General features: G+C 41.2%; 1 protein-coding gene across 3 annotated transcripts in view; it reads right to left on the reverse strand.

Moving 5' to 3' along the window:
- osbpl8 (oxysterol binding protein-like 8) overlaps positions 1-18,252 on the reverse strand; it is an 80,928-nt gene extending 62,676 nt beyond the window's left edge. For all 3 annotated transcript variants that reach the window (XM_053414736.1, XM_053414735.1, XM_053414734.1), the window contains exon 1: positions 17,935-18,252. The gene's annotated coding sequence lies outside the window, so the exon portion shown is untranslated. The remainder of the gene's footprint in view (positions 1-17,934) is intronic.
- Between the last annotated feature and the right edge of the window lie 1,021 nt (positions 18,253-19,273).

Genomic DNA, 19,273 nt, shown 5'->3' on the forward strand with positions numbered 1-19,273 from the left:
CAACCTATGCATCCAATTCCACTACCACCTCTATATTTATGACCAAATTTACATTAACCTCGCAGCTGCCCTCTATTCGCAGCTACTATTCTGAAAATATACCCTTATTCTAATTTAAATGGCATATCTTAATGACTACAGGATGGATTAGCATTTAATTTGGTGTTGACATTCCCCACAAGATGAAATCTAATCACCTCGGTGATCACTTTAATCACTTTTGCTCTATTACCCGTCGTCGCACAAACTAATTTAGGTATGACCAATTGCGTCCACAATTAATTATGAACCCCAATTGACTCAGCTGTCCTTGTGTTAAGCACTAATTAGGAAATGTTAACAAGCTGGCACCCTACACTAACACGGTTCAATGGTTACATTATACCTGCAACACATCAATGTCAACATCGTCTTTATGTGTGTTAGAATGCTGATGTTTGTAGCACAAAGCATCGCTGCATCCGAGTAACCGGAGCTGCATAGCTGTGATTGTTAATTTTGTTCTTTTAATGACTAAATATTATTGTACACTTTGATTTCATTTCATAAACAAAGGATGAGCCAGTGACGGACACAGAAGGTGGCACATCATAATCTCTTTTAGTCCTGCCAAAACAGTCTCTGACCTGAGTGCTATGACTCATTGCCAAAGATAGAGGGCAAAACGCACAGGGAATCCTAAACTTGTGGCTTGGCAGTGGCCCCAAAACAAAGCCGGAAACACTGGCTTAAGGGTTTTTCCACCGAGCCAAATGACAACAGGGAACCTCTGAGTAATATTTCGCTTAAAACAGATGAACCAACAGAATGACACGTGTTTTCAGTTAAGTCATTGATTTCTACTTTAGTGCATATAAATACAGGGTATATGATCATGCATCATTGGCTGTATCTGTAATAGATCACAAATTCCCTGGAAAACCCAACCCTGCCCCTTTGGATCTTCTATTTTAGACTAACCACTGTTTACCTTGTTTTCTTCTTTAGATAGTATTTCAGAATGATATAGTTGACAGAAAGGTTTTCATCTGTCGTTATGAATTTGACTTGATTGCCTTCCAGAGGAATTATAGTCCAATTACGCTCGTCATTACGAAGGCAAATTGCTGTGATTATGCTTACAATATAAATATCATAAAATATAATGCATGTGGACTAAGTTAAAGTGTTTTTTTTTTTGCCTAAAACAAACATGTCTGAAGATTATAAAAGCATTTTTGAAAATGCTGGTTTGGTTTGCTTGTCACTATTGTTCTCTCCCCAATCTGCTGCAGTAAACACTATGATTCTGATTGTTTTCAGATTAACAGTGGAGCCCTGCTAAAGGGCAGGCAGGGACAGCAATCATTTCAGGACCCTAAGCTGATTGTAGAGATGTTACTATCTGCTCTCAAAAGGGAGAAGCAGCGCTCTGAATGCCCAACAGCAGAAGCTATCGTGGCCCATCACTGCTGAGTGTTTTGAAAATGATTACCACATACAGAGCTACAATGCTGAATAACAGACAACAGCAAAATATGGGATCGTAACAATCTCACGTAATGGTCCCGGACGTTTTCCCCACTTTGGCAATATGATTCAAAAACCTAACCACTGCAAAGGCAATTCGCAATTTTTATATTTTCGTCGAAATATTCAATATCTCTCGCATCACCACTCCTCGAGACGACTGCCAACCCCTCTGATAATAATGCTGTGCAAGGCCTCTACTTTGCCTCCACCTCTGCTCAGTGTTGATGAAAGTTTTAAAGGACCCATCGTATGCCCATTTTACCACAGTTGATATGGTTCCTTGGGGTCTTAATGAAATGTCTGTAACATATTTTGGTCAAAATACCACAAGGATCATTTAAAACAGCACCCTTTTTACCCTGTCTAAAACAGCCCTCCTCAGATCGACATGTTTTGAGTGCCCCCGCCCCCTCCCCCCACCCCCCTCTTTGTTTGAATTTGGCTTTTCAAAATGTGTTGTCCAAACCAATGAACAATCCTTATATCACCTGTGTTTGCTAATAAATTGCAGCGTGCCAGGTTCTTTGACACTCCTGTTGGCAACAGAGACGCCTGAATCTTCAGCCTCAGGCTAAGTTTCAACAAGTCTCATTCAGATGACAGACGAGCGTCAGGATGTGAACTTGATGAACTATGGGGTAAAGGGCAGGCGAGATACTCTGACTAAACAAGAGTCTAAAGCTATATGCTAGTGGCATGTGGGGTACTTGGTGATGCTGGGAGAGAAATGCTCATTTCAGCATGTTTACTTGCTTATAGTGACAATATTAAATGCGGATTTTCAGCAGGTTTAAAAATGTATTTATCTACGTTTAGCTGGTGGACATTTGACAGTAAATTACATCATTATTATATTAACATCCACATAATTATATGACAGTCCATCCAGTAATTATTAGGACAGTCTGAACAAAAATGGTGGAGACCAAGAAGTGCCCTCTAAAGCCCGCAATTTGCAGAAAAAGCTCAGTTTCATAGATTGTATCGGTATGTTAAAAATAAAGTAGTTTTCCCATTGACTATTAAGCACTAAAGGATCCACAGTTTAAGTGAAATGGCCTGTACAGCCTGGCAGAAGAGGTCTTTATACTCTAGCACCACCAGCAGGATGGCTGGGTTGCACATTGGTCTTACGCCATGGTACTGCTAGTTCCACCTCTTCTTTTTAATTTGTTTTGTCATTGTTGCTGATAAGGCCCTTGTGTCATCAGTAACCCGAGTCATGTGGTAAGAGCTGGATGATGCAGCGCAGTCATATGTCAGCAGCATGACTACTCAGCCCCGGGGAGTGCCAGTGCTCATTGTGTTGCTGCTAGAGGTGTGGAGCTGCTGACCTGGACTAACTGCATCCTGCCATTGAGGAAGTGCAGGGATCAAGCTCAGCTTATCAATTAATACTAAAATCTTTTTTCCAAGTGCTCCATGGATGGGTGGAGGGCAGATGTTTCAGAGGAGGAGTTGGAGCAATAAGAAAACTGTAGGAGGTCCAGTGTGGAGGGGAGCCTGAACTTAATGTGCTACAGCATGAGCCTCGAAAAGCACTTTATGATGACAGATGTGTGCTGGGCCCGTAATAACTCAGACAACATACGGAAGACTTCTTAGATACCCGGATGATGGTGCTCAACTTGATGCATTCGGGGATGCCTCTTTGTTGCCAGAGAGGATTGAGGATGTGTTGGCATAGCTTGGGATTTAGTAAAGTTCTTCTGCTGTATACGGGGTCAACCCCGAACAGGGTCTTGTTGACAGACACATGCCTGGTGGTGAACCTGGTGATACAGTCCCATTATTTAACTTCTGAAATCTGTGCCCTGAAGATGTCCAGCACATCTGGATGGGAGGCATCACTGCCACAAGTCTATGTTGAGGCTTTGCAGTCCGTGATGGCCTGGATGCCCTTCAACGAGCGCGTTGTGTGCCTCCTGTCAGCATAGAGGCTGTTGCTTCTCTCTCTCTGTATAATTCAATTCCTTCTCTGATGCCACGTGACAGGTTCGTTCTTGCTGATTTCAGCCCAAACCTCTGCTGTCAGTTAATAGCCTCTGGTTTGACCTTGAGCTGACGATTTTAATGACTGTGACATCATCAATATGCTCCCTAATGTCAGCTTTCACAGTCTCTGTGTACTTCTCCAGATCAACGGGCTCGTTATCAGGAGCCGACTCTTTGAACATGTTCAGTGCTTGCAGTCCTAGGGAGTTATATTGCTGTCATCACCTCGCCACTGTGAGCCCATTAATAAGGACATGTGGAGCTCTGAAATCTACTGAAAATCAGTTTTTACAGACAAAGTTTGCTGTAGACCCAAATCAAAGACACATCCACACTCTTCAGGGATGAACGGTTGATGGTCAGTGTTTTCATAAGTGTTCTCTTTGGGAAAGAGAAGGGGGCAGGTGAGTAAAAAGTTGCCTGGTCCACTGTAATCTTCCGCCTGTCCCAGTTTGGTGCTGTGCTCAGGGGAAGACGTCTTTAACCAGAATTAATCCATGTAGGTCAGGGAGAGATGAATATTAATCAACCACGAAAGTAGAGGAGGAGGATTGCCAGGCTAGACCAAAGAGATCCCGCACTGTTTTCCAGAATAGTAATCACTTTTCACCCCGTGACAAGAGTAGTATAAATGTATAGAAATTATTCTGTTCATGTATTAATACAGCTCAAATACAGAAAATAGCATACAAGTTCAGTGTAAGGAGACAGTGCTGGTAAGAACATATCACCTCCTGTCTGCAGGAGTGTGTGTGTGTGTTTGTGTGTGTGTGTCTGTGTGTGTGTACGTACACACTGATAATCACATGTATTTAGTTATTAATCGATGATGTCAGATCATGACTTCGGATCGCTATGGTCACTTTAACACTAATGTCCTGACTCTGTGCATCACATTACGTTACATGTGTCTCTTAAACTCTAGAGCGACTCAAACAAACAAATAAAGTAAGCATCAGTCCTGTACGTGTCCTAATAACTTTTCATCAGTGATGGTGTTTATTGTTAAAATGTAAAGTGAGCAGGTCAGAGGGGGAGTAGGGAGGAAGCAGACTCTGACAGGAGACTCAGTAAAGGACGACCGGACCTTTAATGAGCGTCTGTCCTGATCCTGAAGCAGCACTGGTGATAATTATGAAGCGGCAGGACATCGCTAAACAATGAACGTATGCGGAAAACGTAATTAGATTTTGTTCTGTCTCTGCATCGATGCAGAGTCGTCCACGTCCGCATCGCAATGCATCTAAGATTCCAGAAATTTCAACAAATCTACTCTTTATCAGAAATAATCTCTGTCCACAAAATACTAGGGACAGTAATGGCTTAAAGTAAGAGCAGGTATTACTTGGCTTGAACAGACAACAAGGTGGAACTGTTACGGTGAGGGCTAACTAAGGGTTGATTTGTTATTCATGTTGCACTCACCACTAGTAGTCAAGTCGTGACTCATTAGAACCAATTAGGAAGCAAACACAAGTGTCTGCAAAATCATATCCAAACGTTTCTGTTGATCTTGACACAAACACAGCCCCAGATTTTTCAAAAACAGGGACCAGCAGTTCTTCCGAATATCTCCAGAGTGATGACTCTTACGCTATGCAGAAAAATATGTTTCTGAAATAACTATTGTGAATGTAGCTTAAAATTCAGCCAGCAAGGGTACACATACATTACTGATCAAATAAATGGCATTCTGCCACATCATGCCACAATTGGATTTCCGCCTCATGGCAATCCAATGTCATTCTTTGAGTATCACCTCATGTGCAACATTAACTCCAGTGAAGTCACTTTCCATGACCTTGCCACAACACAACATGTGGCACACAAACAAACAGAGTACTTTGCAACAAGAGATCATACACATATCCAGATTCGGGATTATATAATGAGTGTCTTATTGGTTCCCCCTATTTAATCAAGGCTCCTGTCATGCTTTACTATCTCTGATAGCTAAAAAAAAAAAACTCCAGCATGATATTGACTTCTTTCTTTTTAGAATATCCCTCTTTAATGAGGGAAGAAGGCATGTGAAGCACAGCCAGCCAAATTAAAACACTTTCAAATTCCACAAGGTGACTCGGGGCTCACTGAAATCTATTTATCAGACATGTGATGGGAATGTTGATGAGGAGGAGAAGGGTGAGAACTTCAGTGTCAAGGAGACTGTGGTGACCTCAGAGCACTGAACCCCGCTGTCGGGAGAAGCCCTGCACTGAAACTGTTGGCTCATAATGAACTGCACAAAACCATTACTGCCACAGAAACAGAGAGGAAAATCACAGAGTCAACAGAGCTCCGGCTCCACTACACAGCGGCACACTGGATATGTGTATGACGCACACAGCTCGAGATGAATATGTCAGGTTGTGTGTGAGATACCTCTTACATAACACAAAACGGAGAAAAAGGATGTAAAGCTGATCGAGTCTACAGGTTCAATCGTTCTTGTTTTTCATTCGAAAGAATTTGCGGACATCACAAGGAAGTTAGGAGCTCAAAGGTCACAGCAGCAGGCGGTAGTCCTGTGACCCAAGAATGACCTTTAAAGAAAAACGGCACATGGGGAACACAAGCTCATAGACACAACGTCAACATGAGCGGTGCTGTCAGCAGCTTTACCAAAAATGAATCACCTTCTCATGCAGGCTGGTATTTCGACACAGACAGTCTGAACAGCTGTGGGTGGGGATCCGGACACATTATCAGCCTGCTTTGTGATGTGGCCCCAATATATTAGCATCTGTTACCCAAACAGAGCTTTCCAACATGCATACCAACCACGATCACACAAAATAAAAGGCCACAAAAGTGACAAAGTATTACACGGTGGAATCATTACGTCTGTCCAGATCGAGTGAATTTACACTGAAACCCATAAAACACAGAGGCAAGGAGACTGATGCAGCAGGCACGCAGGGAAGAGGGTTGAATGAAGCACCTACCTCATGTAGCTCGGGCAGCAGAAAGCACCATTACATTCACAACACAGCCTCTGAGAGAGGAAAAGAGAGATGAATAGAGAAAGAGAGACAGAGAGAGAGGGAGCGAGACGTAGAGATGACATCACCATATTTTTCTCCCTCCTCCTCGTAAATGTAAGCTGGCGCTGCAGGGCTGCCGACGTGAGCGGCGGAGCGGCTGTAAGAGCTGGCTCACTGTGTGCAACGACATGAGTACGCTCTCCATATAAGCCTTTCCTCCAATACTAATGTGACCCCAATGTGTTAGCGTCTATGCCTCCAACAGTGCCAAACAAACAGACACCCACACAACTTTAACAAGCACACACACAATTCAAACACCTGATATAACCGAGGGACTGATATGCTTCTTGAGCTTCAGACAATGTTGTCCTTATAAGAAAAGGTGGTATCAATACACCTAGACGCTACAGTTACTCACTAATTTCACAAAAAGATTAAAAAGAAGTGATTTAACATATCTTAGTGAGTAAATGTGTATGGGTAACCAGTGTATCACTGCCTGTATTTACTGTTGTTTGTGCATATGGAGAAATCATTTGAGTAATTTTCCTGAATAATTGAAAATAAAAATTATAGTAGTAAAGAATAAACCTAGTAACCAATGTTTATGTTTGTTTGTTTTTCTGGACATTTAAAAAAAATTGTAAACACTCCATCAGGCAGATTGTGTTGCAACCTAATAGTGAAAGAGGTGCTTTGATTTTCACTGTTTGTCACTGCTTCTACTTAATAACTAGGTCTTAGCTTCTGTAAAACTAGTACAGTGCCACTTCTAAACCCGCCTCTTTTAGAATGGCCCCTTTGCTTGGTAATGCTGGTTGTACTTTTCTTTCTGGAACCTTTTTACCTGGAGTTATTGAAATGAATAGACCGGGTGCTAGAATCAGTCCAGTAAACCATGAACAAAAGGTGTTAACCTGTTTAGTCAAAGCTCAGTGAATGCGCACGTTGATGTGAATGACCTGTTAACAGGATCGGCACATCCACTTACATTAATGAGTCCCATGCACTGCTATTACAGAGCGCTAGTCGTCTATTTATTCAAATTTTATTAATTGAACGAACAGATTGGACTGGAGTTAGTGTGGGAGGCAGTGTTACTAGTGATCTGCATTGTTGGTGCACACACTCGGTCGCTTGCCGAGAGGCTTTTCTTTTTTTAGTGAAATAAACCCATTTTATGCACCAGTGATATAGTGACCACAACTCAAATTTCTACAATTATTATTATTACTTAGGCGGACACAATTATTAAGTGCTGCGGAGTCAAATCACAGAGTAGTAGACACAAGATCAGATATAAAGAGGAAAGTTGAGTAACAAGGCGGAGGATTTGGTGTCAAAGGGGAAAGCAAAGATTTAGCCAGAATACCAATTGTCAACCTGAAAACATTATTGAGGCAAACTGCAAACTTTGTGTACTGAGGGTGGCAGCATCTGGAGGTAATACCTCTACTCTACACGCACAACTACAAGTGCAACTCTAGATTAAAATCCAATGTTAAAGATTAAAGCAAATGCTCTGCAGATTCTGAGTGGACACTATTTCCCTTAAAATGTCTGGTGTCATTGACAGCAGCAGTGTTGTCACAAGTGTTATACCCAGTGGGATAATCTCTACGCCGTGTCATCCATAGAGTGGATGAAGGGTTTTTAAGGGACGGGGCTTCAACTCACATTTAAAAAAAAACAAGTCAATCTTTTTATTTACCACTCACACACAAACAACATCCTGAGCTCACCGTCAAAACGATTTTTTTGTCTCATAACATCAGAATGATTCCTCTCTATCTTTTTCCTTATGTCCTGTTTCGACACCAATCCTCTTTATTGTGGTGCAGCGCAGCAGGGCCACAGAGGGTAATCCGGTTCTGACTCCGTTCCAGGGGTTGTTTGTAATTCTTAGAGATCGCACTTGAAGATTACTCCTTTCTGTCACTAAGAGCAGACAGATGTTACTTTTGAAAGAACTCTGTGTGAGTGTGCGCGACGAGAGCACTCGTAAAACTGCATTTGTTTTTAGATTTTAGGACCAAAAGTGAAAGCTATCTTTCCCTGAAGCAGTTTGTTCGCTTGACTGACCGCGTCTCTCTGCAATTTAAGTTTGTGCGCGTGTGTGTGTGCATGCATCAGTGTGCGTGTACTGGTCCAGCTGCAGGGGGAACATGCTGTTGCACCCGGCACCCAGCTGCGAGTTTGCTCCCGAGGGAAGAACAGGCAGGTGAGGGCTGACGGTGGTGTGTAAGAAAAAGCTGGGACTGGCTTCTCCACAACGCACTGTATCCAGATGCCCGACAAGTACAATATATGTCTCTACACACACACACAAATAGCACTCTATATCATAGCAATGTATAACCATGAGCGTTTTGAAAAAGACATTTAATAAAACACGGAGTCAGTGAAGCCAGCAGGCAAAAGCTCAAATCACAGCACAGAACAATGAAGTTGAAGGAGGATTTTTATCAAAGAACCACATAGCATTCTGTGTGAAACATGTATTCATAGCATATGTAGCCCTTCACCATTTTTGGCATCCTGATTTTTCTATGGATTATTAAGCCTGAACACCTCCATGACCTTAAGTCTTTCCTTGTTTTGTGAGTTGTTTTCCTTAACAACCTCAAACCAAATAACCATCCATTCACAAAAATTCCTCAAACGTAACATGGCGTCTTTAATATTCCAGACATTCATTGATCAATGGGACAGCAATTTCGATATAATCTCCTCATGAAAACCAATTCCATCTCCCTCTCCCTCATTATCTCTCCCCAGATAGGTGCATTGTATTAAACTCCATTGTTTGGAGCTTTAATCCAGTAGTGAAGCATCAGCCTGCATCGGAAATGAATCAACTTTAACAGACAATCAATGCATTGTTCCGAGTCATTATGTGAGAATTGTTTCTCAAATTGTTTCTAGCTGCTCAAACTAGTGGTTATTGGTTAATATTATACATCAAATTTATTTCTTATATAAGGGTAAAGCGAATATTCTTTTGGGGCTGTTGGTCGGACGAAACAAGAAATTGTCAGAAATAACCTGCCTACATATTTCATTGTTTACAGTTTCAGTCCCTCCTGTGTTTCAGCATCCAAAATTCAAGCGAGACCATCTCCCTCGCCACTTTCAAGATCTGACAATGTGTGCCCTGCAAATTGGCTTTTTTGAAAGGTGGAAAATGCAAGGCTATGTGAGGATATTACACCACTGCATTGAAAGGTCATCTTTAAAGAGGATTAATGACAATGAAGAACGGTTAGTAATGTGTTGTGTGGAGTCAATTTTGCAGCGAGTGTGGCACCCAATTACTAAGGTCCGCTAGAGGTTACAGTGAATCGGAGGGACAGACACAGCCAAAGGCTTGGTTCTCCAACAATACCTCAGAGTTCAAATTGAACAAAGACGCCTGTCACTCCACAAATTACTGCAATTATCAGCCCAAAGAGCCGGAGTCAAGCCTGCTTAGCCCAAACAGAAAGTGGCCTAGGTCATTTTTTAAATAACAATTAAATGTTGATAAGAGAGATGAAAGTCAAACTTACAGAAAAAGTATATCTCAAAAGGAAAGCTGTCTTGATTCATGTTGAGCCATGGGATCCAGATATGGTATTTTATGATCTTCTCTCTTAAATGATCCTTATTTGCCATACTAGCATTGCTTGTGTGACAGGGGATATAGAAGACATACTCTACGTTCCTGGAGTTAAAAGGCAATCTAGTCTGTCAGCTTCCTTCTTCCTGGCTGGTCTGTCATGGTTGGCTCCAATCATGTCCCTTTTCCCTCAGGCACCTGCTCTGCCTGAAGGAACCTCCACTGCCAGTACGAAGAGAAGCAGCTGAAATGAAAACCTGCCAAAGCTAAAAGCTGCTACAGTTTTGTAGACAGTCATATTGATCTGGAACAGTATGACACTGCATCCTGAACACTACACACTCTGGGCAGCATCACCATCCCAATATCTCAAACAGGCTCATCAAAAGCTATGAATTGTGCAGCTGGGCACAGGACTCAGGAGTCTGACCGAATGAATTAGGACGCGTGTCTGTGCATGTGATGTCAATAGGTTATATTGTATATTCAACATGGAGGCAGGAAATGTTCCCACAAAGAGGAGGCACCACTACCATCATCTTCCTTCGATTTAACATCGGTATTCTAATCAATAGGTGATTAGGATAAAAATTGAAAATGGTCCTGACTTTTTAACCTCTGAAAACCAAGGACAATTCTCACACTTTTCATTTTAACACATGCTGACGATACATCCATGATTTGTACATTTCCGTTTTACACACTTTTCGAGCCTCTAAAACAGACACACTGGATAAACAATGTCGTAGTCAACTGCTTTTGCCTCCTGATAGTTTTTTAAAAGTGACAATACCACTGCCAGCGATAACAAGCAAAGCGTCGCTAACACTTGCTGTCATTAGCAGTTCCACCTCGTCATCTATCCAGGGAAATAAATATCTGCTCTTTCTGTACACTACTGCTGTTCCTCGTTCATAGCATTTTTCTGGAACTAAGCAACCAACTGCAGAGTAGACAATCTACTTCCTGTTTACACAGGCTCGCACGACCATTGAATCTGAACGGCCTTGTGATATGTGTAGTCAGATGTGTTAGTATGGACAAAGATCACTTTGACATGGTGCGTAAACACTTGTCTGGAGAGGGACCGTGTATTAAAAGTAAAAACTATTGGTATTGATGTAGCCCAAGCTCTAAGGGCTGCCTGAGATGCATAATATTCAAATCCTGTTTTAAAAAACTGGGATAAAGAAGAGGGGAATACAGCTACTAACTGAATGCAAATTTAACATCATTCTTCACAATCTGTCATAGCTGGCCCTGCATGTATGATCAAACATCAATGTGAGATAGTTTTACTTTTTGTTTACTGTATGTGGATATTTTTCAGGAACATATTTGCAGCCACTAAAAATGAAACACCTTAAAAAAAATCATTGTCGAGGGCCTTTGTTATCACCGTGTTTCCACCGTGCTCACAGAACAGAAAGAGATATTTACTTCAGAAGCTGCACCAGCGGATTGTAGGATGATCACTGGTAACCAATTGGGTAACCTGTACATTATGTTTTTTTTTTCCAGTGACTCATCTGGAATGTCTTCAATACAGTTCAAGGTGTGGTCAAGGTATTACGATAAATTACAGTCCCACACCATGTGCTGATACCAGGTTGACTCACATCTGACGTTTATTAGTCATCTCACGAGTTCAGACTCAGTGGTTATTTTTGGAGTGGACTGGAGTCTGGAAGCTGGTTAACACAGTTGTGGGGAAAAGCAAGTTTCCTCTGTGGGTAAGCCTACAGGGTCAGATATGCATAATCAATTATGGATGGCAAAGAAGACTCCTGTCCAATAATCATTAATCCAAAGTGTAGAGGAGAAGACACTTTTGCAGTGATCAATATTATTATTCTATCACATTTTATTCTTTCACATTTAAAAGAGTGGAATTAGGATACAGATACAGTATGTCTCTCAAATCTTTACTGATAACAGGGATGCTTATCAGAAAGGACATCACCACAAGATACAAATCTTTATACATAGTATTATATTGCATTATGATGTGCGATACAATATATCGCAATATAAAACTTGTTGTGTACCAACTTGATGGTATGTGTGCATCACAGAATATTGATAACTCCGGCAACAAATTTTAATTTATTAGGACAAACAATTGCATTGCAAAGTGTCAATAAACAAATTGAACTGAAATGCACTTTCCATAAACATACAAAAATAAAGTGCATATTGCCCTGTAATGATCAGCTGTAATCGATATGTTTGCACAGCCCTACCTGACGATTAATACTTTTTTTTAATTAGCTGACTGTTTGGACAACATTTTGGTTTGAATGTTCCCGATGATTCATAATCAAGAGGTTCACAGGGTCTTGAATCTCCATAAGGTTTTGCTGCCAAACCTGGACAAAATGGTGTAAACAAGTACAGAGCAAATCCAATTGTGTTATGCCATTGGCAGATGTGGAGATTATGATAGCAATCATTTCACTGTTGCCTGGGCAAAAAGGAAAATTTAATTTTGTGTCTCAACTCAGGGGCATCCAGCAGCGTTTTGTTATTGGAGGCAGCCCACCTATGTAGCTTTGAAACCAGCAGATCTTTCATTGATGCAAGGGGGAAGCAGCAGCTCAGGTGGGCAGTAATATGATTCCTCCCGCCTGTGAGGAAATGCACCCGGGCCCGACGAGCGCGGACACTGAAGCTAATGGGCTGAGACACTCATAAAAGGGCCTGGTGCACCCACGCTCCTTCATCAAATGAGCAAATGCCGCTCAGCAGTGGGCCTGGTGCAAGGCTGACACAAGAAACCACGCTTAACCAAACCCTGTCATCGCAGGAGACAGGTGCAAATTAAAGGCATGTTTGTTCAGTTTTGTCTGATGTAGCACGGCCAGCAGCAGTCGAGCTCCTCTGAACAATGAAGGCCTAGACTATTAAACGAAAGCTGCACAGTAATACGGTTTCATTGGCATTAAAGCAGCCGCTTTTATTGCTAAGCCTTGGCTAACCCTCTCAGAGGCGGCAACAAAAGCCGCTGAGCTACAAACCACGGCAAAGTGCTGCAAAATGTAACCCGATTTGTTTGCCACTCCTGGACACAAGAAAGTAGAGTCGACTTGGAGCACATCTGGCATTTGTGAGTGCAAATGCGTCCAATCAGCCAAACCACAGCCAGTGGCCTAAGTGTCCCGGCTGGGAAGATTAGTCCGCACTGATGCACTGGCCTTGGCATTTCAATAGCTCCATGAGTAGCACAGCGTTTGTTATGGCTCCAGATGAGTGTTTCAGTCTGGAGGGAGAGCGAGAGAGGGACTTATAACTCGCCCGATAGGTGAACATTTGCTCAGTGAAGGAACTCAACTTGTGGGGGTTGTTATACCGTTTCATAATGTGGCTGCTGTGAATCTGTTCAAGGACTGGAACTGTGATTAAGTACTCTGCTTACTGATGTGAATGACAATGTTTATCTTAATACAATGCTACCTGTAAAGGCGTGGGATATGTAATAACTATTATAATAACAGTTTTCATCTTGTTTGCTTGTGTGTTTTGTGTGTGTCAGCATTATTGTAATATAAGAGCAATATTGTTTCACAGCCAAGTTTCCAAGAGGCTACTGTTTTCAACATTTTTATCAATATTACGATTGTTATAATAATCGCCTTTACAGATATGGTCACAATAATCATGCTGGAATGGGATGGGTTTGATGGGGAATGATTTAGTTTTATTTAGCAAACAGACAAGTTGCTGCGAGCCATTTGCTCCCAGTCGAAAAAGAAACCAATCTTTGTCTAACCGAGTGATTCATTTTTCACTGTAAATACAAAACTCTGTGAGGAAGGTTCCTTAATATCTGCTACAATGGAACATTTACATTTTCTGAATCAGCTGTAATGATTCAAACAAATATTGACCAAGAATGTTTCAGTTTCAGGTCATCAATAGCAGCCTACTTTGCATGTAAATAGTTTCTTTGGGAAGCTGAGTACAATCTCCATATCATGAAAGGAATCTGATGTAGCATAAAGAAACTAGGGATAATGAAAACATATTGAAAAGTCCTTAATAAATATCGTAACAAAAAAAGCATGAAGAATCTAATCAAAATAAGGTTGACAAAAAGGCTTTCATGCTTAGCAGATTCTAAAAAACTTTATTTTTAAAGCCACATATTGGGCTCCATATTTCACAGACAAAATGTCATTCCTCGTGCACGTGCACCCGCAATAAAAGGCTAATTAAGCTACTGAAGTGTGGACACAAGACTACATCCTTCAATTCAATATTGGCAGACATCTAGGCTAATGTGGATATAGCACATTCCAGTCTCGTTTTTATTACACACCTAATAGACCTAATGCAGAGTAGGAGAGAAAAATGTATCCTGCTCTGCTGACACGACCTTGTTCAATGGCTGATTTAGAAATAAACAGCCTCTCTCCCATGGGTTGGTCGGAGCTAGCTTGGCACTTTGCATAATTAATCAGCTTCATTAATACAACTGTGCATCTCAAGGTAAATCTTCAATAAACGCCTAATTTTCCATGGTCACGGGTCTCGATAAACGCTTTCAGACATGTAGCAATGTTTGGGGATGAAAGGTATACCAATTTTCTTCTGCAAACAAGACATTTGAAATAATTAAATGTCAAACAGATACTCAACATTCATGTTTAAAAGCAGTCAAGGTGCTTCTGTAATGAGCCATTTGAGCTATGCATCAGAATCTGGCCTAATATAAATAATAAAACCTATTTAAGAAGAGCGGAGACCACATTACATGGCATCACCATGCAGTGCATAAATTACATTCCATGTAATTTAGCTGACGCTTTTATCCAAAGAGACTTCCAATTAGTGCATTCAACATCTATGAGGGGCCATACTGGTTCAGTTACTTGCCCAAGGACACTTCGGCATGGGATGGGATTCAAGATGTCAACCTTCTGGTCGGAGGACAAACACTCTACCCCTCAGCCACAGCCGCCCTTCATAAAGCTATTGTATTGAGACTGCATATTATGCAAATGATTCAATCAATCAGGTGATCAGAAGAGTAATCTGTTTGGACAAATTGTTTCAGTCATTTTTTCAAGCTTTTACAGCCTATAATCTTCAATTATTTTCAGCGGTTCTCTGTTTTAAACTGATTACTTTTCCAACCTTCCAGCTAGTGTACATGCGATACTGCAACGTTGCTACACTGTCGGACTAGCTAATGTCCAACAGGAGAAATAACCATGCAAATCTAAATTCAAACCCAAAGCCCTTTTCTCTGTGCTCTGATAAAGGCAGAGCAATCCCGGAGCCCATCGGCTTCACAGTCCCACTTAGCAACGTGAGACACGAGAATGGAGCTGGAGTTGAGAGACATCTATGACCCGATTTATACACAAACAGAAACATTTGGACTAATCTCTATTAACAGCCTGCCTATGAATGCAGATACATTTAGAAGACAACAGCTGATGCATTTCGGTCAATGTGTTCCACCTCTTTTACTCTCCATATTGACTGTTTAACTGCAGGCAACTAAAGCCTGCTAAAACGTGATTGGTTAAACTAGAAAAAGGAAACCAAAAGGCTGCTGCACCCACAATCTTGTCCCTCGCCTAAAGAATCTGCATATTCACATGCATAGAGATTAAAGGCAGAGTAAAACTCCAGTTGCATTAATGAGTGGACAGATTTGGTTATTCATTGATCCAGTCAAAATAATGGCATCTGAGGTTCAGTCTTATTCTTCCTTTATATCACTCCCTGACGTCGCCTTCTTTATCTCCTCCCAACAACAAGGCTCTTCTCCTTTTACCGGCTACAGTTACCAATACCTGGGGAAAGCGTCTGATAGCTACTGAGGAAAACAAAAGCTCTCTCTTTTTTCTGTTCTTGCTGTGCAGCGGCAAATGCACCTCCTTTTCATGCCAGGAGCACAGTGAGAGCAAGGCTGATGGGAACCAATCTATATGCAGATGGTGTCTTTATTCATTAGCCATTACGTTGTGAAATCAACATCAAAGGCACTCGTCTATTGCCACACTAATATCTTTGTATAGCCACTCTGTGCATATTTAACAGATTTCTAACAATATTAGTAAAAGCAATAATTGATTACTAGAAATAATAATGCATTCAAAACAATTGTTAGTCGCTCTCTTACACGAGTCTGACCTACAAAGGGCAACAATTTTGAAAAAGAATACTTATTGTGCTCAACAAAACTGATTGTGTTGCCATGAGAGTAAACATGTCAGTTTCATTTTCTAGCTTCTTCCATCTCTGTGCAAACAAGCTTCCCAAAGGGGACCTCTTTCTCTTTTCCTTTGTATTTCAGCATCATTTACAACCCTGATTATCCTGAATAGACTGTGAATTCAAATATAAAGCTAATTGTGTCATCAAGGGAAGTGTGCAGGTAACATGATGTGGTTGGAGAAGGGCTGAATGGAAACTCCATTTGACTGACAAATGAGCTGGTGAGCTCCCTTGAGCCTTGATTGCGAGGGTCACCTTCACAGAAGTTTGTCATGGAAAGTCTGGGATTGCCCCTTTATTTTATGCAAATACGCAGAGGATGGAAAATATGAAAATAAAGTGTGTGACTGGTTGATGCCAAGTCGGCCAAGTAGCACAACCAGGGCTGGGCCATATAACAATATACATAACTAGTGCAATATAATTGTTTGCGTTGACAATATAACAAAAATCCAAACCATAGCTATATGATGCCCATGAATTGTGTAAACACAGTGAAGACAGTATCCTTTTACTTCAGGTTTGTAAAATGTTTTGTTGAATATCAAGTGTTTGTCATTCTCTGTTCATAAAGAAGAGTTTAAAACCACAACCTTCACTCAGGAGCAAAATCAGTACAACCAATAATGCTATATTTAACATGAGGATTGTCGATACAGACTGATATGAACATTTCAATTTTGGCCCGACCCGATTACTACCAGATGTTTCATCATGAACTTAAACCACCTGATGTCAACAACAAATTTGACAGCTATTGATTATTTTGATTCTAAATATTATGCCAGAAACCCAGACTTCTGTTGCCGCTTCCACCCTGATTTGATGCTTCATAGACTTATTGCGGGTGGATGTAGATGAGCTGATTTTCAATGCCTTCAAACGCAGGATACATTTCCAACAATAAACCCCAAAAAGGTTCAAACAAACACTAACACAGAGCAGAAAAACCGGAGGGAGAAAGCTGCATAAAAATCGCAGGAGGATAACATCACAGGCTGCTACAAGATATCCCGTAACAGGCCAGGAGCGACCGGATGCTTCACTTGGTCTGACACAATTAGGAACAGGTCTTGATACCGGACAGTCTCCTGTTTCTGCTCCTGGCTCCTTATCGGGTGAAAGTGGTAACAGAGCACCATTGAGAGGCTGAGGGGTGCACACGTGAAAATCTGGAGCAAGATCAGAGGCAGATTTTTAAAACATCAAAGCCACATTGGACGTGAATGCAACAGATTCTTCCATAAACCACCCAGACTCACTGTGGTTGCAGGAAATGGGAATCTGACCACTCACCACTTGAGCTCTTCCCGTTCAGATCACCCAGCTGCAACTATGCTATTTCAAACGCCATGTTCCCAGTGGAGGGTCAGTCGGGACAGCTTGTACAGGAAGTCTTCTAGAGATGGAGAAGCAGGCTGCCCTCAGCTACCGCTAACCCCGCGTTATTACATAATAGTACGCGGCGCCCCGATTGCAGAGTCACGGCTGTCAACTCGTCACAAACACACACACACATTAGCAACTGAGCTAGCTGCGTTGTATCAACATCAACAGCTGGTGAAGGGGTGCGTTCGTTTTGTCTTATCCTCGTTTTGTGCGCGTGAGACTCACCTTTCCTTTATTTGAGGGGGTCTACGTGCCGGCGGGTCGCGTGACGGGATGACGACAGGGAAACACAGGCTGTGGATATTCGTCCGGTCCTGTGCTAAGTGTTAGCAGGCGGGGTTGTAATGTTTATTAGCAGGCAGCCATTGCTTCAGTGCGCGTCCCCCTCCGCTCGGCCACGTCATCCAGGTCCAGGTATTGATGTTTAAAAGCACAACATCAGTATTCAGGGTTGCTGGTTCGATTGCGAGCGTCACCGACCCACTGATGCTCAACCTGTTCTCCACTGGTCCGCCTACACAGTTCTGTCACAGCTCTGAGGGGACGAAGCTCAAGTCAACAATAATGAACCATATTTCCGGTTCCAAAATTCAAACTAAAAGCCGATTTTATTTAATTGAATTGAGACAGTTTTGAAGAGACTCGTATTTTATAATAATTGTCCTTAAATATATATTCCAGTATAATAACATTTATTGTGTAACCCCTAAAAAAAGCATTGTACATGTAAAGAAACTAGTTTTATTTATATTTTGATCATCACCAAAAAAAGTTCAACCTTCTACATTTAATTGAATTTCAAGCGATTAAATCAAAATGATAAAAGTTGTATGAGATATTTATTTAAACATTCATTCATTTAGAAATGGCCTTGATACACAACAGCTTGATTGATTGTGGCAATACCCTTCTCATATGTTTTTTAACACTTTTCTTGTTATTTTATGTTTTCTATCTTCTAACCGCCTCAATATATATTCATACTGACGTTAACATATAAATTATTACACATAACATTTAAACAATACAAAATTATATTTATATAATATATATATATATTGATAAATGCTGCCATAATCGAGATTGTATCATTATTAAATTACCATTGTATTATTGGTCATACTACAAAGTTATATTAACTAATCGTGGAAGCTTTCCTTTTATGCCAAGTTACTTTTAAATACACTGTCCTGGCTTTATTCTGAAGATCAAACGATCGATATCCTGCTCAGGATTGATGACAGTCTAACTTGACACAAAACATGAGACTTCCTTCCTATTTTCTACTCGGTCATCGTTTGATTTCCCTGAATGGACAGAACAGCTCAATAGCGACCCTGTCTGGCCACTTTCACTTCTGACACAGTCCATCTGGATGCTCTTTACCTATGATGGAGAACATTTAGATGTATAAAGTCCTATATTATTATTATTGTGGTGGTGTATGGCACCTTACATAGCTGTTGTTATGATTCTTTCCGGATAAACAAATTGATGTCGCGTTTAATTTGGATATTAATTGAACCGTTGCGTTAAAAATGTTTACGTCTATTTTTCAAAATTA

Source organism: Pleuronectes platessa, chromosome 22, assembly GCF_947347685.1.
Source record: "Pleuronectes platessa chromosome 22, fPlePla1.1, whole genome shotgun sequence".
Classification (NCBI taxonomy): domain Eukaryota; kingdom Metazoa; phylum Chordata; class Actinopteri; order Pleuronectiformes; family Pleuronectidae; genus Pleuronectes; species Pleuronectes platessa.